At 49.2% G+C, this 23,002-nt stretch overlaps 1 protein-coding gene across 1 annotated transcript in view; it reads right to left on the bottom strand.

The window, feature by feature from the left end:
• The window catches only part of LOC123763247 (protein tramtrack, alpha isoform), a 242,845-nt gene that overhangs the window by 25,433 nt on the left and 194,410 nt on the right, over positions 1–23,002 (bottom strand).

Here is a 23,002-nt window from a genome sequence, read left to right as displayed (position 1 = left end):
GGAGTCTACCCAGAGGTACAGTGGGACGGCACTGGGCTGCCTTGTGGTGTACCTGGCCCCACGCTCCCCTCGTGTGTAAAATAGTCCTTGGGCCCTCCTTCCCAGGGTCGTGGTTTGTGTGCGCGACTGGTGGTGTGTTTACATGAGGTGGGTGACAGTGTCCTAGCCTGGGAGAGTGGTGGAGCCCCGGGCAGCTACCCTGTGCTGCGCCTCCTGGCCCGTTGTTATGGCAACCGGGCTCAGTACCACCCTATCTTCTGTTGTGCTTGCTAATCCAAGTGATCTCCAAGCAATGGATCCTGAGCCCGCCGCCGAGGAATATGTTGATGCTCGAAGTGGGTTGCAGTCACCCGATGACATGGAACCCGATGCTGATCTGGATAACGGAAATGAGTGGCAGTTGCAACAATCACGGAATGCGAGAAGAAAGTCTAAACTTGCAGACTCTGCTGATGGCGATGAGGACATTGGCAATGATGACAGAAACACTGGAACCCGTGTGAAGACGGTGGAGGTGGGCGGTGGTGGGCCCACCCAGCCAGGGGCCCGCCCACCCAAGCCTCCTATTGCTCCCCGCGCTGACTATGTGCGCCTGGCATTCCCAGCTGGAACATCCACCAACGATAAACTTAAATGGTTCGAACAACTTTCTACTAGTTTCTCCAAAACATTCCTCGATATAGTCCGACCTAGACCAACATCCCCTTACATCTTTGTGTCACGTAAGCAGGAAGATATCATCACTCAACTGGTTAAAGGTGAGATTGCTAATATTGTTTTCACCAGAGAAGACATCATCAATCGACCTAAAAAACTTAAGGAATATATTGTTACCAGTTTTCCCAAAGAGTATCCTCTTGATAGAGCTTATAACCTTGACGGGGTCTACAAGGCAAGACGGATACATAAGGATGGTCAACCTCTCAACAGGATCATCATTGTTTGGAATGGCAGTGACCCTCCCCCTGAACATTACACCTTTTTTTGGACATTTCATCCCATCAAGTCCTATAAAACCTTGGGTATCCCCCCTGTTGTTTGTTATAAGTGCCATGGTACTCATCATATCTCTAGGTACTGTCAACATGACCCTGTGTGTGGTCTCTGTGCTGAACAGCACCAAACAAGGGAGTGTCCTCACAGGGACCCCCCTACCCTTGAGGATGGGGAGGAAGCCTCTCCTCTGGTCCGGAAGTGTCCCAGGTGTTTGCGTCAAGGTGTAGATGTTTGGCATCGTGACTGCCCTCAACGCCCCGCCCTCTCTACCATGAGCAGGACGCCAGAGGCGTCTGGTCCAGCTGCAGGAGGCACCCAGCTGGAAGCTCCTAATGTCACCTCTAGTAAGCAGTTTCCAACCCTCGATGGGCTAAGGCAAACAAGCAAAGATACAGAAGAAATTAACTGGTTAAAAAATAAAATTATGGAATTGGAAGCTAAAATACAAACATTAGTGATGAATCTGCCCGGTGATAGTGAAGTGAATCATGCTAGCGATAGTGATCAAGTAAACTCTCCCAGCACCAGTAGTGATGCGAGTGGTAATGTTGCAGCTGCTGAGGCTACTTCACCTGTCTCTACGGAACGTGAGTGTCAAATCCCCGTGGGGAATGGTGTTAGAGTAGTCATTGATCCCTCACTGGCACCCCAACTAGATCGTCAAGACACCCTTGATTTGCTTAAAGATAAAGACTTTAGGAGAACACCAACTCCTACTCAGGTTAAACGCCTCCTAAACAAAAGTACTCAGGACACACGGAACAAAATTACTTATGTTCTCCAAGTGTTTTACGAACTTAAATGTTACCTTAATTCCCTTGACACTTAACCATGGCTCATCAAACAAAAACAATTAAGTTTCTTTCTTGGAATATTCGAAGTGTTTATCTTCGGATAAATGACGTAATCTTGTATGCTAAAATGAGAGACGTGGATGTGATCTGTTTACAGGAACCATATACGACCACAACTATCAAGAAGGTCCCACCCAGGATACCTGGGTATATAGCATACAACAACAGTATTGGAACTGGTTTACTAACGTATATTAAGAGTGGATTAATCTGTAAACTAATTAAAAATCATAGGAGTGATAGTATACATTATCAAAAATTCAAATTGCAAACTGCAAATAGCCATTTCCTACTGTATAACATATATGGACGATGTAGTGTACTTAAAGCAGACCTGCTACCGAAACCTACAGGTAACACAGCTATGTTATGTATGGGTGATTTTAATGCTCGTCACACTGCTCTTGGTGACGTTCAGTGTAACAATAATGGAAGGGTCTTCTTGAAATACCTTAATGATCATAATATTACTGTGTATGATACTGATAAACAGACCCATTTATTGGGGGGTAGACTGGATTATGTGATTGGATACAGCCTAGTAGATAGCAACGTCAACGTTAAGCTCATCCCAGAACTAGTAAGTGATCATTTTGCAATATATTGTGAATACAATGTGGCGGATATTGGGTCCAATCCTCATCCCAGAGTTAAAATTAACATTCCAGACAATCTTAAACAGCACTTTAAGGCTTATGTACATAAGTGGTACACTGGGTATACACCTGTATCAGTGGACCACTTTTACAATGATCTTGTCAGTATCATTACCAGTCATTATGATACCTGGGTTAAATCAAGGAAAAAATAGAACACTCGTTCTTCCTCATGGACAGAGGATCCTATTATTATTGCAGAGCGAGCTAAAGTGCTTCAGCTTGCTGACTCTTATAAACGAGACAAAACAGCTGACAATTTACTTGCATTCCTTAATGCCAACAGAGATTTTCGCGAGCTTAAGGGTCAAGTTAAGAACACATATTGGGAACAATTCCTACAAGGTATCAATAGAACTACAACATTATCAGAAATGTGGAACAAAATTAAAAACATTACCAAACCTTCAGCCCCAGTTCAGCTTCATCATACTCCTGCAGAATATGCTGACATGCTCCTAGCTCAATGGTCTAGTGTCTCACAAATTTCTTCCTTACCCCCAGATATACAGCAGCATTTAAGACATACCACCATTAACAGAAACTTTAATATTGAAATAGCACGCTCCTCACCAGATTTAACGGATCAGTTTCCTATAACCCCCTTTGAATTAACATCAGCATTAGGAAAACCTAAGCAAACTGCCCCTGGTGAGGATGGTATAACTTATAACATCTTGAGCTTACTGAATGCTGTCCCTAGCCACCCTCTGCTTGACCTCTATCAAATGAGTCTCTCACAAGATATCTTGCCAAAGAAATGGACACAAAGTCTCATAATACCAATTCCTAAACCTAACTCTCAAAAATTCAGACTCATTTCCCTTACATCTTGCATGTGTAAAGTCTTGGAGAGAATTGTTCTCAATCGTGTCATGTTTCAGGTCAAAGAAAAACTGGCCCCAAACCTATATGGGTTCATGCCCAAGTGTAGCACACAAACATGCTTTGCTGAATATTTTGTAAACTCCCAGGATGGGACACAGGCAGCCTTTATTGACCTAAAGTCAGCTTTCGATGTAGCGAATGGCGAAATAATATTAGAGCAACTTGCTGAATTTGGAATCAAAGGTAATCTTCTGAGTTGGATAAAGAGCTACCTATCCAACAGGCGTGCTAGTGTCCTATTTAAAGGAGTTAAAAGTACAAGAACAGATGCATTCGAACTAGGCACACCTCAAGGTGGTGTCCTAAGCCCTATGCTCTTCAATATACTTATGCACAAACTTATCCATGACATACCTGTACAACCTACGGAAACAGTTATATGTTATGCTGATGATATTTGTATTATGGCACACAGTAAACCAAGGCTACAAATGTTACTTGATGCATTCTCCAAGAAAGTAGTAGAATGTGGCCTCATAATCTCTGTTGATAAAACAAGGGTTCTTATTCCCCATTCTCTTCATGCTAACTATACTATTAATGGAGTGCCCGTGGAGACTTGTGAGTCTTATAAATATCTTGGAGTCGAGGTTAATGATACAAATCTCGTCAGCAACCTGCGTAAAAAACTTGTTGAGCGTCTTAAACCTCTCAGAACTCTTGTTGGCAAAGGATTTGGCATTAACATAAAATATGCTCGTAGTTTTTATATTGCCTTTATACGATCTGTTGATGATTATTATGCCTTGCATCTTCTTAATTTTTCTCCTAAACAATTACAAGGCCTAGATGTAGTACAGAATGATGCCATGCGCATCATCCTGGGTTGTCCTAGAACTGTCAGAATTGTTAACATGAGAAAGGAACTAAACTTACCTTCCATTTACGAAAGAATAGTTCTACTTAGTACTATGTTTTGCTCCAAAACTTTGAAAAATAATGGTCCCCCCAGCTCTATTCAAATTAAATTTAAATCCATTCTAAACAATTCTGACTGTTCCCTCAATCCGCCGCAAAAAGCTCCCTACAGTGTGTGGCTCAGTTGTTGTGCCTATAATCTTCAGAAACTGAATGTGTCTCTTAACCCTGATAAAACTGTTCACTATATTCCCCCTTGGAAAGATGTGGAGGTCTCTCTGCATTATACTCCCATCAGTGTAAAACAAATGTATAACACTGACATTTTGAGATGTATAACATTAGAAGCTATTGACAGTCATCTTCAAATTCTCAAACTGACTGAATCCTATGCCTTTACTGATGGCTCTGTGCAGTTAGGCACTGGTAGAACAGGTTGTGCATGTGCAGTGTATAAAGGGAATGAAATGATCATGACTAGTACACAGAGATTGAACAACTGGGCAAGCACGACACAGACCGAGCTATTGGGTATTTATCTAGCCACTGAATACCTTAAGCTCAATGGTGGTGGAGTGATATTCTGTGACTCTAAAAGTGCTCTGCAGTCCTTAAATAACCCATCACAATGTATGTCGGAAGTAGCTTGTAATATTAAATGGAATGTAATTTTTGCCAATGATAATAATTCTTGTATAAAATTTGTGTGGATCCCATCCCATGTTGGAGTTGAAAAACATGACTTTGTAGATCAATTGGCCAATGAGGCTTGCAGGAAAGAAAACATTGATTATGACTTTGGACTATCTAATGCAGTTATTAGAAACATACAAATTAAAGAAATTAATTCAGATTTAGAAGAACTGAGAAATGCACAGAGACCTGAAAGCTGCAGTATTAAAAGTTATGACAAGTTCTGTAATAATAGGTATTTGTATGGTCAGCACAGTAATCGGACCAGGCAATGTGATGTAGTAATTGCGCGAATTCGCCTTGGCTATAGACACATCTGGCAGGTTAGTGAGGCTGAGCCACTACCAGAATATTCAGATTGTAAACTCTGTGATAAACCTTTAATGCATTCACTAGAACACTATATTGATGAATGTGAAACCGTAAAGGACTTTAGACCTCCTGGCCTATTGTACCACCAACTGTGTAACTATTTTATTGACTCAGGTGTTCTGGACGACATCCTAACAATTTACCCAAAATTTGCTTGTCCATTTTAAAGAATGAAGAACAATTTCTATTTATATTCTAAGCTGTATCACTTATGAACCCATCCCTGCCCTTGTGTGGCAGTGCACAATAGAAAGTTGTTTTCACATATCCACACATTAAAACATTGATTGTAACCATGATATATATGTGCTTCAGCCTACAGTTTAGACCTATTGTCTTATGTATGACCCTCTGTCCTGCGTGACAGTGAATACTAGCATTAACCTCAATTTAATAAGACTCAAAATCCTCAGATTAGGCAAAATTGTAATTAATTTTGTCAATAAAGATGTTAATAATAATAATAAGTGAAGTTACAGGATAAAAGCTCCGCTTGTGGTGTTATCTTGAGATGATTTCGGGGCTTTAGTGTCCCCGCGGCCCGGTCCTCGACCAGGCCTCCACCTCCAAGAAGCAGCCCATGACAGTTGACTAACACCCAGGTACCAATTTTACTGCTAGGTAACAGGGGCATAGGGTGAAAAACGGCTCATTGTTTCTTGCCGGCACCCAGGATCGAACCCAGGACCACAGTATCACAAGTCCAGCATGCTGTTCGCTTGGCTGACCGGCTCCCTTCCTAGGGAGCTGCTCCTTTGTCCAGTCTTCCCAGGACCCATAGTCGTATAATGTTTTGAAACTACTGACGGTTTTGGCCTCCACTACCTTTTCATTTAACTTGTTCCAACCGTCTACCACTCTATTTGCAAAAGAAAATTTTTAATCTTTTTTTGGCACCTTTATTTCTTTAGCTTGAATCTGTGCCCTCTTGGTCTTGAAGATGCTGGTTTCAGGAATTCCTCTGTCAATTTGGTCGATTCCTGTTGGTATTTTGTATGCGGTGATCGTATCATCTGTTTCTTATATCTTCTAGTTTTGGAGTGTTTAATGTCTCTAGTCTCTCCATGTAACAGTTTGTTTTTCAGTTCCAGAAGCCATTTTGTAGCATGCTTTTGCACCTATTTTAGTTTATTTATGTGCTTCTTGAGATATGGGCACCATACAACTGCTGAATATTCCAATTTTGGCCTCACAAGCCATGAACAGTTTCTTTAGTATTTCACCATCCATATAATTTAAAGGCAACTCTGAAGTTGGAAAGCGACACATACACTCCTCTCACAAGGTTCTTTAACCCCTTAACTGTGCGGCCTCCAAATATGCCATCCCCCCCCCCCCAGTGCACAGGAAATAAAATATCTGGAAAAAAAATCTTTTCTGTTTTGAGAGTGTCAAAAACCCTTCCCTGAATAAGGGCATAATAACAGAAGGTCAAAATTGTAAGTACTTTAGCTGCTATGGGGTCCGTAAGTTCGTGCATGATGTCATCATTCCCGTGACCGTGGCATACGCCCCCAAGGAGGGAAGGGCGCTCGGGGTAGGATGCGCGAGTTACAGCGAATATATTTTTTTCATTTTCTGCACACAGTTCCAAATACATTTTATATACTTTTACATGCCAATCCTATGTATAATGAACACGTACACTATATTATGGTAGTAGAACATTCGTACTGTCCGAAGAAACTTAAGTGCATGACATGTGTACATATATCCGGCACATATTTCCATTCTATTATGCTAATTTATGTATATATATAGTCTATTTACAAACTATACACTATCACACACTATATACATTCACCATGAACACACTCAGAACTCCACGAGTGTCAGCTGCCACACCCTCACTCCTCCAACATCGTACTCGCCAACATTGCTCCTTCCACCATACTGTTATTGTTTATATTACACTATTTACACATATTATGTATACCTATCTACATGTTTTATTCACCAGAACTATGCAAGTAAGCCGGTATTGTGTCCAAATTTTACAGTGGCCACCATACACTGCATGAGAAATCACACAGCAGCCAGCAGACGACGCTATAATTATGTCACCTCCCTCACCAACATAGCTCCTCCCAACATACTCATGTTGCTGTTACTACACTATATACACACATTGTATATATCCATGTACAAATGTGTTCACTATAGCAAACCACTAAGCTAGTAAGATGAGCAAAACAAGAGTGGCTGCCACACAGTGAAGCTACCTCGATTCTCTCCCTCGCTCCCTCACCACAATTACTCCTCCCACAATACTACGCACAGTGCTTATTATCACCACAATCCTGCTGTTATCACAATACTGGTCACTAAATACTGTAAATACATAATTGACCACAAGTTTATTTTGTAAAGGAACCTAAGAAGTCGTTTGAAGATTCCTAGATGGACGAAATAATGCTGTGGTGCTGTGGCTAGCGCTGTGAACATTGTGAACAGCATTGATTCACTAATATTGGAACATTGTACACATTCATTATCACATTCAGGCTCTTCTGTAATACTATCATGGCTAAATAATACAAGTTATATATTGTATATTTTAACATTATTAGGCAATGCTGTGGTCACAAGCTGAACAGCAGTTCTGTGAGCTCATGCTGCGTGCGCCGGCCTTGGTTGCTCACTCACTACCGAGGCTCTCACACCCGGGAATGTGGACAACGATTTTTTTTAAAGATGGCGTCTGTTTACAAGAGCCCTGAGGAAGCTGATGCGAACCCCATGTAGCCGCGGGAGTTTTGAATGAAACGTGAAAAATACAAATACCCGGAGACGCGTAGCGCACCCCAGACGTGGGCCTGCAGGCGCGTTGCGCAGTTAAAAGGGTTAATTAAATGTTCTTCTGGTGACAGTTTACTATCCAAAACCACCTCTAGGTCTCATTCTTTATTAGAGTTCTTCAATACCATTTCATATAATTTGTAAGTTGCGTGTGGTCTATTTTCTCTGATTCCACATTCCATATTTTATTCACATTTTATTTCATATCATTATTCACATATTTTATTCAACTTTTATTCACATTGAATTCCATGTGCTACTTGACGCTTCAAGCACTTATTTTATCTAGAAAAATGTGAAGGGAATGACAATCGTCTGCATCTCCCATCTTCCCCAGTATCTTAGCATCATCCGCAAACATGTTCATATAGTTATGTATTTCTTCTGGTAGATTATTTATGTAGACGATGAACATTGCTGGTGCAAGAACTGAACCCTGTGGTACTCCGCTAGTAACACTCCTCCAGTCAGATACATTGTCTCTGATTACCGCCCTTATCTGTCTGTCAGTTAGAAAATTATTCATCCATGTCATAAGTTTTCTTGTCACTCCTCCAGCATGTTCCAGTTTCCAGAACAACCTCTTGTGTGGAACCCTGTAACAAGTCATTTTTAGGTCCATATAGATAGTCAACCAACCATCTCTATCCTGTAGAATCTTAGTGGCTTTATCATAAAAACTAATGTTATTTGGTAATAACACAGGTAATGTGTTATTACCACAGGTAATTATAATATTACAGTTACGCAGATATATTCGTTACACTAAAACGCATACTATAATATTTGCTTAGGATAATGAAACATTCAATTTTTGGTGTTATTATACTGTATACACACTATATATATAGCTATGTACATTTTCATGTATGATTATGAATCATTAAGCCATTCTGGAGGGTGTGGTAATGAATTCCAAAGACAGCATAGCAGTTGGTAATTGTTGGTATGAAGGGCACATTACCAGCAGGCAATGCAAAATGCGTCACGATATACAATGCATATTGCTAATTTTAAGCACAATGTTATTATCAGCAACCTGGTAAATAGTGTAAAATTTGATAAATTTATATAATAAAATGGGAACATCGCTTTACTCAAAAATATGATGCACACATTACTGACTACAAGTGCCACCAGTTTTTTTTTCTTTTTTTTTAAGGAAATGGGTTCTAGGCTAATTAAAACAACGAGAGACCCTAGAGCTTCCAGCTTCCTTTTCCAGCACCTAGGTGTGGCGATACAGAAGGAAAATGCACACTGCATTCAGGGGTTCCTGTCCGCCATCTGAGTTGAGGGAACTAACTTAAAAAATCTGCGTTGAACGTAATGAAACACCAATGGGTGAGACCTGGAGGCTCCCTGGAGCTATCCGGGCTGATGTAATGTATTAGAACCTGGGCCCCGTCAGAAAGGCACGATGAGCAATGACCTATAGAAACCCCCGTGTGGTTGAAGCACTCTATGCCTGCCATCGACTGGGTCAGGCACCCAGAGAAGTAGGCTCCACAAAACAAACCCTATCTGGTTAAAAATTGCTAATGAAAGCTGGACTGTTGGACAGAACTCCCCAAACTAAAAACAAGCATGACATCACAACTGTCACTGCACCGCTGTCTGTGCCGCTCCCCACTTCTCAGGAGGGGAAAGTGGGAGCCCCAGACCCACCCCTTGCTGACTATCCACCCCAGTTCAGAGGCTGGATGTTTTTACGGTTTCAGAGGCAAGACGGCAAAACCTGTTGACCGAAGGGAGGGTTGCTGGGAAGTCTCCGGGTCTCGCCTAGAAAATGGCGTTTCATTACATTCAACACTGGTTTTTTTGGGGGGAGCCCCTTCAGCTCCCCGGAGATGCTTAACCAATGATAATAAACAAGAGGGACTTACCCGGAAGACGGTGGTCACTCACTCTTCAACTCGCAGCCGTCAAGACAACTGGCTGCAAACACTGACCTAATGCAACACACACCCGACTAAGGCCAAGAACATGAACTAGGCAGCGAGCAACCAGAACCCTGTCCGGCCTCCAAAAACCCTGTGCCCGAATGTCGGCCAAAGACATATTACCAAAGATGGCAGCCAACGCAGCAAACTTATGAACGTCATGGGCACAAGGATAGACCATAGGCTGGCCGTCCTGAATAATCCTGTGGATGAACTGGGAGACCTGTGCCCTGGAACAGAGAAGAAGGGGGAAACCAGGTCAACCCATAGCATGTCCTCAGCCACCGAGACCATGGCGCACAGGTAACAGCGAAGAGCCCAAACCAGACACAACACATGATGCACTCCGAGTCGAACCAATCAAGAATCAACAGCCCAAGGACCCCTATGGAAAGCAGCAGTCTCATTCTTCGCCATAAAAGGAGACAGCTGCAAAACGAACACACCTACCACCAGGACCAAAAAGAGCAGAAACCTTTGCACCGGATAAGAGTATGAAGCTCCCCAACCCAACCCCCAGAAGCTAATGCCAACAGGAAGAGAGCTGGGGAGCAGTCCAAATGAAGCCGAATTGTCGAACCTCGAGCGACTCAAACTCCCCGAAGCGACATCCACACGGCTGCGAACACCTATGTTCGTCGACACCTTCCGTCGTGCTGTATGCACGACGGAAGGACGAACCCCACCGTCCCTGGCCAGCCTGGTGAGCACTGGTCACAAAGCCCCAGCCAAGAGATGATGCGACCGTGAACACATCGAGCAAGGGCTTGGCAAGGCGCCAAGGCACTGAACCCCGATAAATCCAAAGAGGAAGCCAGCGATGCAGCAGCCAACGTAAGACACCTAGAGGCCAAACCCAGCGATCGTGAGAGAGGCAGAAGGTATGTTCCCGAAGTAACCTGATCAGCCGACAAAGCCCGGCGAGTAGACCAACACGGCAAAGTTCAAACTCCCACACAAACCCTCAAGCAACCGCCTCGTGAACCAGGAGCTCTCCAGAAACAGCTGAAGGCGGGACAGCAGCCGCAGGAGAGCCTCTGGGGGAAAGAGACAGGGAAGTGGTCGTGAGTCCCACACAAAACCCAGCCAAGTCTGAACCTGAGAGGGAACCAGATGGTACTTCCTCCAGTTCACCAAGAACCTGAACGCGGCGAGCTGGGAAAGAACCAAATCCTTGGCAAGCAGACACGGGGACTGACTGGGAGCCCACACCAGCTGTCGAGGTAAGCCAGAACCCCGAACTCCCAAGAGATGCAGACAGGCCACCACGACCCGGGTAAGTTGTGTGAATACATGAGGCGCAAGATTCAAGCTGAATGGAAGGCAACGAAAGCGGTAAGCTTGACGTCCCACAACAAAACAGAGCCAGTCCCTGAACCTTGGATGAATTGGGACATGCCAATATGCATTCCGGAGGTCTAGGGTCACCATACAAGTGTTCGGCTCCAAAAGAAGAAGGACCTGGGACAGAGTTCTCATCCAAAAGGGAGGGGCAATAGACCCAGGGGTTCAGTCAGGACAAGTCCAGAATGAACTGCAGGTTTGCGTAGTCCCATTTTGGAACTGGAAATAGGCAGAAAAACCTACCTGAGGGACAAGGGCGTATCGACCATGCCCAAGCGAATCCACTCCAAGATGACCCTGCAGAGCACAGGAGAGAAGGCCTGCCCTGCCAGCCCCAAACCCCCTAAGGGGGGAATAGAGGCACCCAATGCCACTGCAAAACACAAGAAACCTGCTTGTTGGGGTTCCGGGAGTTCTTCTACTCCCCAAGCCTGTCTCGAGGCCAGGCATGATTTGTGAGAGCTTGGTCCAACAAGCTTGGAGTGGCCTGTAGGCCCACATATCCACCACAGCCCGGTTGGTCTGGCATTCCTTGAAGAAAACTAACTAGTTTTCTCTTGAAGATGTCAATGTTTGTTCCCGCAATATTTCTTATGCTCACTGGGATGATGTTGAACAACCATGGCCCTCTGATGTTTATACTGTGTTCTCTGATTGTGCCTATGGCACCACTGATCTTCACTGGTTCTATTCTGCATTTTCTTCCATATAGTTCATTGCAGTATGTTATTTTACGATGTAGATTTGAGACCCTGGCCCTCCAGTATATTATTTGATATCTCTCTTGTCTCCTTTTTAATGAGTACATTTGGAGAGCTTTGAGATGATCCCAATAATTTAGGTGCTTTATCGCATCTGTGTGTGCCATATATGTTCTCTGTACTCCCTCCATTTCAGCAATCTCTCCTGCTCTGAAGGGGGGGTAGTAAGTAATGAGCAGTACTCAAGACAGGACAGACAAGTGATTTGAAGAGTACTACCTTTATGATGGGATCCGTGGATTTGAAAGTTCTTGTAATCCATCCTATCATTTTTCTAACTGACAATATTTGCTTGGTTATGCTCCCTAAACATTAGGTCGTCAAACATCATTAACCCTTAAGCTGCTAAGGAGTCCTGAGGAGATTTACACCCCTGTGCTCAAGAAAAAAATTCTGAATTTTTTTTTTTCTAAAAATGTTAATTTATGTTCCCTGAGCACGGGAAAAATAAAAAATAAAAATCGTTGGTGACATATTTTGGGCGCAATAGGTCAAGGAAGTCTGGCAAAATATGGGTGTTGAAAGAGCGGTCAGAGGCGGTCAGTGTCACCCGAGCTGACAGGTGAGAGTTGCCACAAAGATATTATTTCAATGTCTTTGATTAATTTTTTCTTAGTTTTTTGCAGTAATATAGTGTAAATAGTTTATTAGTGTAAAGTTTAATAGTGTAAAGTTTTTATTAGTGTAAAGTTTAATAGTGTAAAGTGTGATAGATTTATATAATAAAATGTGTGAATCATCGTTATACTAAAAAGTATGGTGTTCATATTAGTGATTCAATTATTACGTTCATAAAACAAACACATAGTTTTGCAGTTATTACATTATATATAAGTATCTACATGTTTTGTTCATCACAACTGTACAACTAAGTTGATATAGTTAGTTCAGGCACTAAGAGACATTGCTACACTCACAGTCAGCTGGCGGCTGCCTCCCTCACTCATTCAAGGTCAGGCGCACTAAAATTTCTCCCCGAACAATACTGTTTGTATTGTTATTACACTATACACACACATTATATACAGACAAACAAGTATCTACATGTTTGTTCACCACAACTGTACAACTAAGCTGTTATAGTTAGTTCAGGCACTAAGAAACGTCGACACACACACAGTCAGCTGGCGGCTGCCTCCCTCACACATTCAAGGTCACACTATTAAATTTCTCCCCCAACAATACTGTTTGGGGTGTTATTACACTATATACATACACATTATATATAAGTATCTACATGTTGTATGCACCGTAACTGTACACCTAAGCTTGTAGGGTGCATAGTGGCCACCCTCTACACAGCTAGACAAGTCATGCAGACAATGCCACCTCCGTCACCCAAATGGCTCCTGCAAAGATAATCCTTTTGCTGTTATTACACTAATACACACATTATATATAAGTATCTACATTTTTGTTCACCATAGAGAACCACTGAGCTGGTAAGGTGAATGCAGACAACAACAGGTGGCCACACAGTCAGTAAACGACGCTATCTCCCTCCCTCCCACAGCATTACTATTCCCACATAGCACTAATTATCACAACAATCCTGCTATTATCACAAGTCTGGTCATTTTTATCACTGTCACCTTTAATATTCTCATCGCTATATAATAGCAGTTACATATCTATTTTAACATTTTTAGGCGATGCTGTGGTCACAAGCTGAACAGCAATGCTGTTAGCTCATGCTGTGTGCGCCAGCCTTGGTTGCTCCAACAGTACTATGGCTATCACACCGGAGAATATTGCCCGCGATTTTTTTTAAGCATGGCGTCTGTTTACAAGAGCCCTGAGGAAGCTGATGTGAACCCCGTGTAGCCGCGTGCCATTTGAATTGTGCCTGGCACCCTATGGCGTATATATGCCATGTGCACCACGGGACATGTTACTCATGGCGTATATATACGCTATACGCAGTTTAAGTGTTAAACGGCCCGAAATGCCCACAAACATTGGGACCAAGCGTGGGCAAACAGCGTGAACCCCCCCCCCCTCATCGCCCCATCAATGGGATGAACTGCGAAAGGGCCGACATTCCTTAGGAGAAGCCCACCGACGAGCAGAGCGATCACCACATCAACCAGACGTCGCCAGCTCTGAAGGCAGCGCCGGCTCAGAAACTGGCTCCACTAGCCTATCACAATGGGAGGAACTCCTTCTGGAGAACCAACAAGTCCAACATTTGATAACAACTAGAAGTTGCCGCTTGCAGATACTACACCGCTGCAGACTCTGCAATCAGCGAAGAACAAAAAGGTGTAGAAAATATAAGAGCCAGGACACAAGCGGATTCCAAGGATTGAGTGAACACTGCCTGATGGTACGCGAGACAAGAAACAAAGTACAGTACAGAGACACCGCCTTCCGCAGGATGGGCACAAACAGCTTCAACAGTGCAGCCAGCGCCTGCACCACTGAGACCAGCGCTCCAGACCCATGACCGGTACCCAGCGACTCCACATCCTTCTCAAGCCAGTCTGAAGAAAGTTCGAGAAGGACAAAGAAACAGAGGACAGAATCCAAATGGCCACGGGCGCACAAAACCTTGGCTACCAGGGTCACCAAAAGGGAGGGAACCTAATGAACAAATCCACAAGGGCCGTGACGAGGATTCGAACCTGTGTCCGAGAGCATCCCAGACGCTGCCTTAATCGACTGAGCTACGACAAATCAATCTACGACTATGATTTGTTCATTTGATGCATCACACAATTGTGGTTTGTGTGTATAAGGAGGGAACCTACATGTGAAGCTGCACCAGGGCAACATCCCAAGGAAGGGCATGGGCGAACAAACATGCATTGAAGCGTTCAAACTCGCCCCCCAGGTAAACCTGAACAACTGTAAGGGCCTCTTACCACTTGCGGGATGCATGCGGCATGCGGGAACGTCATGACGTATGCCACGCCCCCAACGAAAACAGAGGACAGTCTGCCAACCAGGATGTCTCCGGAACCTTGTAATGCACCCAGTAAGGAAAGGAAGAACCGAACTCAAAAGATGCAGGAGCCATTATCAAGGCGTAATCCGGGTCACGCAGGAGGTGCACCGCAATGGTCGCCTGCACCTCATGGGGCCGGATGCGGGAGGCCGAAAACCTCTGGATGGAAGGGACTGAAGTACCCAAAGGAACACGAAAACCGAACCCCGGGGAAGACCTGATACCATATGAAAGCTGATGCCTTATTCCCCCTCATACCAGGAGGGAATATAAGAAAACCCCACCCCCTGGAACAACAAGCCCCGCTCAGAGGGTACCAAAACTCAAATGGAGTCAAATGGGGCCCCAAGCCCCTCCCAAGTCAGCCCCTCCTCACCAGGACCCGGGGCCGTGCCATCTCCCAAACCATCCACCCCAGAAGAAAAGGCAGAGTCCACCAGAAAAGCTGGAGAGAAGGGGGCCCACTGGTAAGACCCAGAAGTACAGGCTGGAGGAGGAACAGGCTCGAATGCCTCCATTGTCACACCGGGAGGAGCATCACATGAAACTGCCAGTCTTACCACCAACTAAATCCTGCCCCAACTCCACAGTGCTGCTCAACACACTACACTCACCGCCTTTAAACAAATGGAAGGTTCTCCACACAGTGCTGCTTAACACACTACACTCACCGCCTTTAAACAAATGGAAGGTTCTCCACACAGTGCTGCTCAACACACTACACTCACCGCCTTTAAACAAATGGAAGGTTCTCCACACAGTGCTGCTCAACACACTACACTCACCGCCTTTAAACAAATGGAAGGTTCTCCACACAGTGCTGCTTAACACACTACACTCACCTCCTTTAAACAAATGGAAGGTTCTCCACACAGTGCTGCTCAACACACTACACTCATCGTATTATTACCCAATTTACACAGAGAAGTCCAAGTTTAATATTGAAATATGACTACAAAAACTTGAAATATGTCCACAGGACACAAGTGTATCTGCCTGTACATACATGCGTAAGGTGACTATCTGTGCATGTATGCCTATTCACTATGTATACAATGTATAGACAATCAGACATACATGGGCAACACCAAATATTTTGTTCACAATTACTGAGAACTTACGATTTTGTTGCAGGCTCGAGTATGTAGATTAGAGATCTTTAAGAGGATAAATTTGAACAATATTTTAACATGCAATGCATGACAGTAATACATTTATTTGTATAACTTTATCTCACAATAATTAGTTATAAGAAAAATTTAGAAATCTTTCTTTTTTAATTTCATTTTTAAGAAATTTTCATCAAGCAGAATGTAACAAAACTTTTTGGTCATATCATATTTGTTTAAAATTAGCTGGCATTAATAAATCCCAGATTAAACAATTTGGAAACAATAAACGAGACATACTTTAAGAATGAGTAATAAACATTTGAAGTGTAGAGGATACAGATATTAGTTGTCAGATCCATTACTTTTATATAATATGCACTCACTCGATTGTAGGGAAGGTGAGGGAGAGGTGGGTAGCTGGGGGAGAGGGAGAGGTGGGTAGCTAGGGGAGAGGGAGAGGTGGGTAGCTGGGGGAGAGGGAGAGGTGGGTAGCTGGGGGGGAGGGAGAGGTGGGTAGCTGGGGGGGAGGGAGAGGTGGGTAGCTGGGGGGGAGGGAGAGGTGGGTAGCTGGGGGAGAGGGAGAGGTGGGTAGCTAGGGGAGAGGGAGAGGTGGGTAGCTGGGGGAGAGGGAGAGGTGGGTAGCTAGGGGAGAAGGGAGAGGTGGGTAGCTGGGGGGGAGGGAGAGGTGGGTAGCTGGGGGGGAGGGAGAGGTGGGTAGCTGGGGGGGAGGGAGAGGTGGGTAGCTAGGGGAGAGGGAGAGGTGGGTAGCTAGGGGGGAGGGAGAGGTGGGTAGCTAGGGGAGAGGGAGAGGAGGGTAGCTAGGGGAGAGGGAGAGGTGGGTAGCTAAGGGAGAAGGGAGAGGAGGGTAGCTAGGGGAGAGGGAGAGGTGGGTAGCTAGGGGAGAGGGAGAGGTGGGTTGCTGGGGGGGGAGGGAGAGGTGGGTAGCTAGGGGAGAGGGAGAGGTGGGTAGCTAGGGGAGAGGGAGAGGTGGGTAGCTGGGGGGGGAGGGAGAGGTGGGTAGCTAGGGGAGAGGGAGAGGTGGGTAGCTAGGGGAGAGGGAGAGGTGGGTAGCTGGGGGGGAGGGAGAGGTGGGTAGCTAGGGGAGAAGGGAGAGGAGGGTAGCTAGGGGAGAGGGAGAGGTGGGTAGCTGGGGGGGAGGGAGAGGAGGGTAGCTAGGGGAGAGGGAGAGGTGGGTAGCTGGGTGGGAGGGAGAGGAGGGTAGCTAGGGGAGAGGGAGAGGTGGGTAGCTAGGGGAGAGGGAGAGGTGGGTAGCTAGGGGAGAGGGAGAGGTGGGTAGCTGGGGGGGGAGGGAGAGGTGGGTAGCTGGGGGAGAGGGAGAGGTGGGTAGCTAGGGGAGAGGGAAAGGTGGGTACCTGGGGGAGAGGGAGAGGTGGGTAGCTGGGGGGGAGGGAGAGGTGGGTAGCTGGGGGAGAGGGAGAGGTGGGTAGCTGGGGGGGGAGGGAGAGGTGGGTAGCTGGGGGAGAGGGAGAGGTGGGTAGCTAGGGGAGAGGGAGAGGTGGGTAGCTGGGGGGGAGGGAGATGAGGGTAGCTAGGGGAGAGGGAGAGGTGGGTAGCTAGGGGAGAGGGAGAGGTGGGTAGCTAGGGGAGAGGGAGAGGTGGGTAGCTGGGGGGGGAGGGAGAGGTGGGTAGCTGGGGGAGAGGGAGAGGTGGGTAGCTGGGGGGGGAGGGAGAGGTGGGTAGCTGGGGGAGAGGGAGAGGTGGGTAGCTAGGGGAGAGGGAGAGGTGGGTAGCTAGGGGAGAGGGAGAGGTGGGTAGCTGGGGGGGGGAGGGAGAGGTGGGTAGCTGGGGGGGAGGGAGAGGTGGGTAGCTGGGGGGGAGGGAGAGGTGGGTAGCTGGGGGAGAGGGAGAGGTGGGTAGCTAGGGGAGAGGGAGAGGTGGGTAGCTGGGGGAGAGGGAGAGGTGGGTAGCTGGGGGGGGAGGGAGAGGTGGGTAGCTGGGGGAGAGGGAGAGTTGGGTAGCTGGGGGGGGAGGGAGAGGTGGGTAGCTGGGGGAGAGGGAGAGGTGGGTAGCTAGGGGAGAGGGAGAGGTGGGTAGCTGGGGGAGAGGGAGAGGTGGGTAGCTGGGGGGGGGGAGGGAGAGGTGGGTAGCTGGGGGGGGAGGGAGAGGTGGGTAGCTGGGGGAGAGGGAGAGGTGGGTAGCTAGGGGAGAGGGAGAGCTGGGTAGCTAGGGGAGAGGGAGAGGTGGGTAGCTGGGGGAGAGGGAGAGGTGGGTAGCTAGGGGAGAGGGAGAGGTGGGTAGCTAGGGGAGAGGGAGAGGTGGGTAGCTAGGGGAGAAGGGAGAGGAGGGTAGCTAAGGGAGAAGGGAGAGGAGGGTAGCTAGGGGAGAGGGAGAGGTGGGTAGCTGGGGGGGAGGGAGAGGTGGGTAGCTAGGGGAGAGGGAGAGGTGGGTAGCTGGGGGAGAGGGAGAGGTGGGTAGCTAGGGGAGAAGGGAGAGGAGGGTAGCTAGGGGAGAGGGAGAGGAGGGTAGCTAGGGGAGAGGGAGAGGTGGGTAGCTAGGGGAGAAGGGAGAGGTGGGTAGCTGGGGGAGAGGGAGAGGTGGGTAGCTGGGGGGAGAGGTGGGTAGCTAGGGGAGAGGGAGAGGTGGGTAGCTAGGGGAGAGGGAGAGGTGGGTAGCTAGGGGAGAAGGGAGAGGAGGGTAGCTAGGGGAGAGGGAGAGGTGGGTAGCTAGGGGAGAAGGGAGAGGAGGGTAGCTAGGGGAGAGGGAGAGGAGGGTAGCTAGGGGAGAAGGGAGAGGAGGGTAGCTAGGGGAGAGGGAGAGGTGGGTAGCTAGGGGAGAAGGGAGAGGAGGGTAGCTAGGGGAGAGGGAGAGGAGGGTAGCTAGGGGAGAGGGAGAGGTGGGTAGCTGGGGGGGAGGGAGAGGAGGGTAGCTAGGGGAGAGGGAGAGGTGGGTAGCTGGGGGGGAGGGAGAGGTGGGTAGCTGGGGGGGAGGGAGAGGAGGGTAGCTAGGGGAGAGGGAGAGGTGGGTAGCTAGGGGAGAGGGAGAGGTGGGTAGCTAGGGGAGAGGGAGAGGTGGGTAGCTAGGGGAGAGGGAGAGGTGGGTAGCTAGGGGAGAGGGAGAGGTGGGTAGCTAGGGGAGAAGGGAGAGGAGGGTAGCTAGGGGAGAGGGAGAGGTGGGTAGCTGGGGGGGAGGGAGAGGAGGGTAGCTAGGGGAGAGGGAGAGGTGGGTAGCTAGGGGGGAGGGAGAGGTGGGTAGCTAGGGGAGAAGGGAGAGGAGGGTAGCTAGGGGAGAGGGAGAGGAGGGTAGCTAGGGGAGAGGGAGAGGTGGGTAGCTAGGGGGGAGGGAGAGGTGGGTAGCTAGGGGAGAAGGGAGAGGAGGGTAGCTAGGGGAGAAGGGAGAGGAGGGTAGCTAAGGGAGAAGGGAGAGGAGGGTAGCTAGGGGAGAGGGAGAGGTGGGTAACTGGGGGGGAGGGAGAGGAGGGTAGCTAGGGGAGAGGGAGAGGTGGGTAGCTAGGGGGGAGGGAGAGGTGGGTAGCTAGGGGAGAGGGAGAGGTGGGTAGCTAGGGGAGAGGGAGAGGTGGGTAGCTAGGGGAGAAGGGAGAGGAGGGTAGCTGGGGGGGAGGGAGAGGAGGGTAGCTAGTGGAGAGGGAGAGGTGGGTAACTGGGGGGGAGGGAGAGGAGGGTAGCTAGGGGAGAGGGAGAGGTGGGTAGCTAGGGGGGAGGGAGAGGTGGGTAGCTGGGGGGGGAGGGAGAGGTGGGTAGCTGGGGGGGGGAGGGAGAGGTGGGTAGCTGGGGGGGGGGAGGGAGAGGTGGGTAGCTGGGGGGGGAGGGGGAGGTGGGTAGCTGGGGGGGAGGGAGAGGTGGGTAGCTGGGGGGGAGGGAGAGGTGGGTAGCTAGAGGGGAGGGAGAGGTGGGTAGCTAGGGGAGAAGGGAGAGGTGGGTAGCTGGGGGGGAGGGAGAGGTGGGTAGCTGGGGGGGAGGGAGAGGTGGGTAGCTGGGGGAGAGGGAGAGGTGGGTAGCTGGGGGGGAGGGAGAGGTGGGTAGCTGGGGGGGAGGGAGAGGTGGGTAGCTGGGGGGGGAGGGAGAGGTGGGTAGCTGGGGGGGAGGGAGGGAGAGGTGGGTAGCTGGGGGGGAGGGAGGGAGAGGTGGGTAGCTGGGGGGGAGGGAGGGAGAGTTGGGTAGCTGGGGGGAAGGGAGAGGTGGGTAGCTGGGGGGGAGGGAGGGAGAGGTGGGTAGCTGGGGGGGAGGGAGGGAGAGGTGGGTAGCTGGGGGAGAGGGAGGGAGAGGTGGGTAGCTGGGGGGGAGGGAGAGGTGGGTAGCTGGGGGGGGAGGGAGAGGTGGGTAGCTGGGGGGGAGGGAGAGGTAGGTAGCTGGGGGAGAGGGAGAGGTGGGTAGCTGGGGGGGAGGGAGAGGTGGGTAGCTGGGGGGGAGGGAGAGGTGGGTAGCTGGGGGGGAGGGAGAGGTGGGTAGCTGGGGGGGAGGGAGAGGTGGGTAGCTGGGGGGGAGGGAGCGGTGGGTAGCTGGGGGGGAGGGAGGGAGAGAGGTGGGTAGCTGGGGGAGAAGGGAGAGGTGGGTAGCTGGGGGAGAAGGGAGGGAGAGGTGGGTAGCTGGGGGAGAGGGAGGGAGAGGTGGGTAGCTGGGGGAGAGGGAGGGAGAGGTGGGTAGCTGGGGGAGAGGGAGGGAGAGGTGGGTAGCTGGGGGGGAGGGAGAGGTGGGTAGCTGGGGGGAGGGAGAGGTGGGTAGCTGGGGGGGAGGGAGAGGTGCGTAGCTGGGGGAGAGGGAGGGAGAGGTGGGTAGCTGGGGGGGAGGGAGGGAGAGAGGTGGGTAGCTGGGGGAGAAGGGAGAGGTGGGTAGCTGGGGGGGAGGGAGAGGTGGGTAGCTGGGGGAGAGGGAGAGGTGGGTAGCTGGGGGAGAGGGAGAGGTGGGTAGCTGGGGGGGAGGGAGAGGTGAGTAGCTGGGGGAGAGGGAGAGGTGGGTAGCTGGGGGGGAGGGAGAGGTGGGTAGCTGGGGGGAGGGAGAGGTGGGTAGCTGGGGGGGAGGGAGAGGTGGGTAGCTGGGGGGGAGGGAGAGGTGGGTAGCTGGGGGGGAGGGAGGGAGAGGTGGGTAGCTGGGGGGGAGGGAGGGAGAGGTGGGTAGCTGGGGGGGAGGGAGGGAGAGGTGGGTAGCTGGGGGGGAGGGAGAGGTGGGTAGCTGGGGGGAGGGAGAGGTGGGTTGCTGGGGGGGAGGGAGAGGTGGGTAGCTGGGGGGGAGGGAGAGGTAGGTAGCTGGGGGGGAGGGAGAGGTGGGTACCTGGGGGGGAGGGAGGGAGAGGTGGGTAGCTGGGGGGGAGGGAGGGAGAGGTGGGTAGCTGGGGGGGAGGGAGGGAGAGGTGGGTAGCTGGGGGGGGGGGAGGGAGAGGTGGGTAGCTGGGGGGGGAGGGAGAGGTGGGTAGCTGGGGGGGGGGGAGGGAGAGGTGGGTAGCTGGGGGGGGGAGGGAGAGGTGGGTAGCTGGGGGGGGAGGGAGAGGTGGGTAGCTGGGGGGGGGAGGGAGAGGTGGGTAGCTGGGGGGGGGGGAGGGAGAGGTGGGTAGCTGGGGGGGGGAGGGAGAGGTGGGTAGCTGGGGGAGAAGGGAGAGGTGGGTAGCTGGGGATTGTGGGTAGGGAAGGCAAAGAAGGGTTGTGGGTATGGATGGTGAGGAAGGGTTGTGGGTATGGATGGTGAGGAAGGGTTGTGGGTATGGATGGTGAGGAAGGGTTGTGGGTATGGATGGTGAGGAAGGATTGTGGGTATGGATGGTGAGGAAGGGTTGTGGGTATGGATGGTGAGGAAGGGTTGTGGGTATGGATGGTGAGGAAGGGTTGTGGGTATGGATGGTGAGGAAGGGTTGTGGGTATGGATGGTGAGGAAGGGTTGTGGGTATGGATGGTGAGGAAGGGTTGTGGGTATGGATGGTGAGGAAGGGTTGTGGGTATGGATGGTGAGGAAGGGTTGTGGGTATGGATGGTGAGGAAGGGTTGTGGGTATGGATGGTGAGGAAGGGTTGTGGGTATGGATGGTGAGGAAGGGTTGTGGGTATGGATGGTGAGGAAGGGTTGTGGGTATGGATGGTGAGGAAGGGTTGTGGGTATGGATGGTGAGGAAGGGTTGTGGGTATGGATGGTGAGGAAGGGTTGTGGGTATGGATGGTGAGGAAGGGTTGTGGGTATGGATGGTGAGGAAGGGTTGTGGGTATGGATGGTGAGGAAGGGTTGTGGGTATGGATGGTGAGGAAGGGTTGTGGGTATGGATGGTGAGGAAGGGTTGTGGGTATGGATGGTGAGGTGTTGGTAAAAGGGGAGGGAGGGAAGCATACATGGGATTGTACCACAATTGTGTAATATCTACCTTATTATAAGCATTTTGGTGTCCATTAAGGTCGAGTGGTGAGAGTGTAGGGGTTATGGTGTGTGCCGACGTGTTCCTAACAATCATGGTACACCAGCACCCCTGAACCTAACATGAAATCAATCTAATCTATAGAGGAAAATAAAGCACATCAATTAAGCTGATGAGCAGCATATTATTGCACATCTTTATGTGCAAAGTACAGTATACAATAAGAAATAAAGATATCTACTGGTTCAACATACATCTTCAATGTAAGACTCATATAATCCTACTGATTGCAAATGCAATTTCTGGATAATTATGGGATATATTGATGGGTAAATATATCACCATTACACTTTGTTATTTGCCTGTGTGAGAGGTATGGAGGAGGGAGAGAGATGGAGAGGGTGGTATAATTGGTCAGTAAGGGAGGGAGAGAGATGGAGAGGGTGGTATAATTGGTCAGTAAGGGAG

The sequence above is a fragment of the Procambarus clarkii genome, chromosome 49 (genome assembly GCF_040958095.1).
Source record: "Procambarus clarkii isolate CNS0578487 chromosome 49, FALCON_Pclarkii_2.0, whole genome shotgun sequence".
Taxonomy (NCBI): Eukaryota; Metazoa; Arthropoda; class Malacostraca; order Decapoda; family Cambaridae; genus Procambarus; species Procambarus clarkii.
Note: the sequence above shows the minus strand (reverse complement) of the source record. Positions and strands in the feature narration are given on the sequence as shown.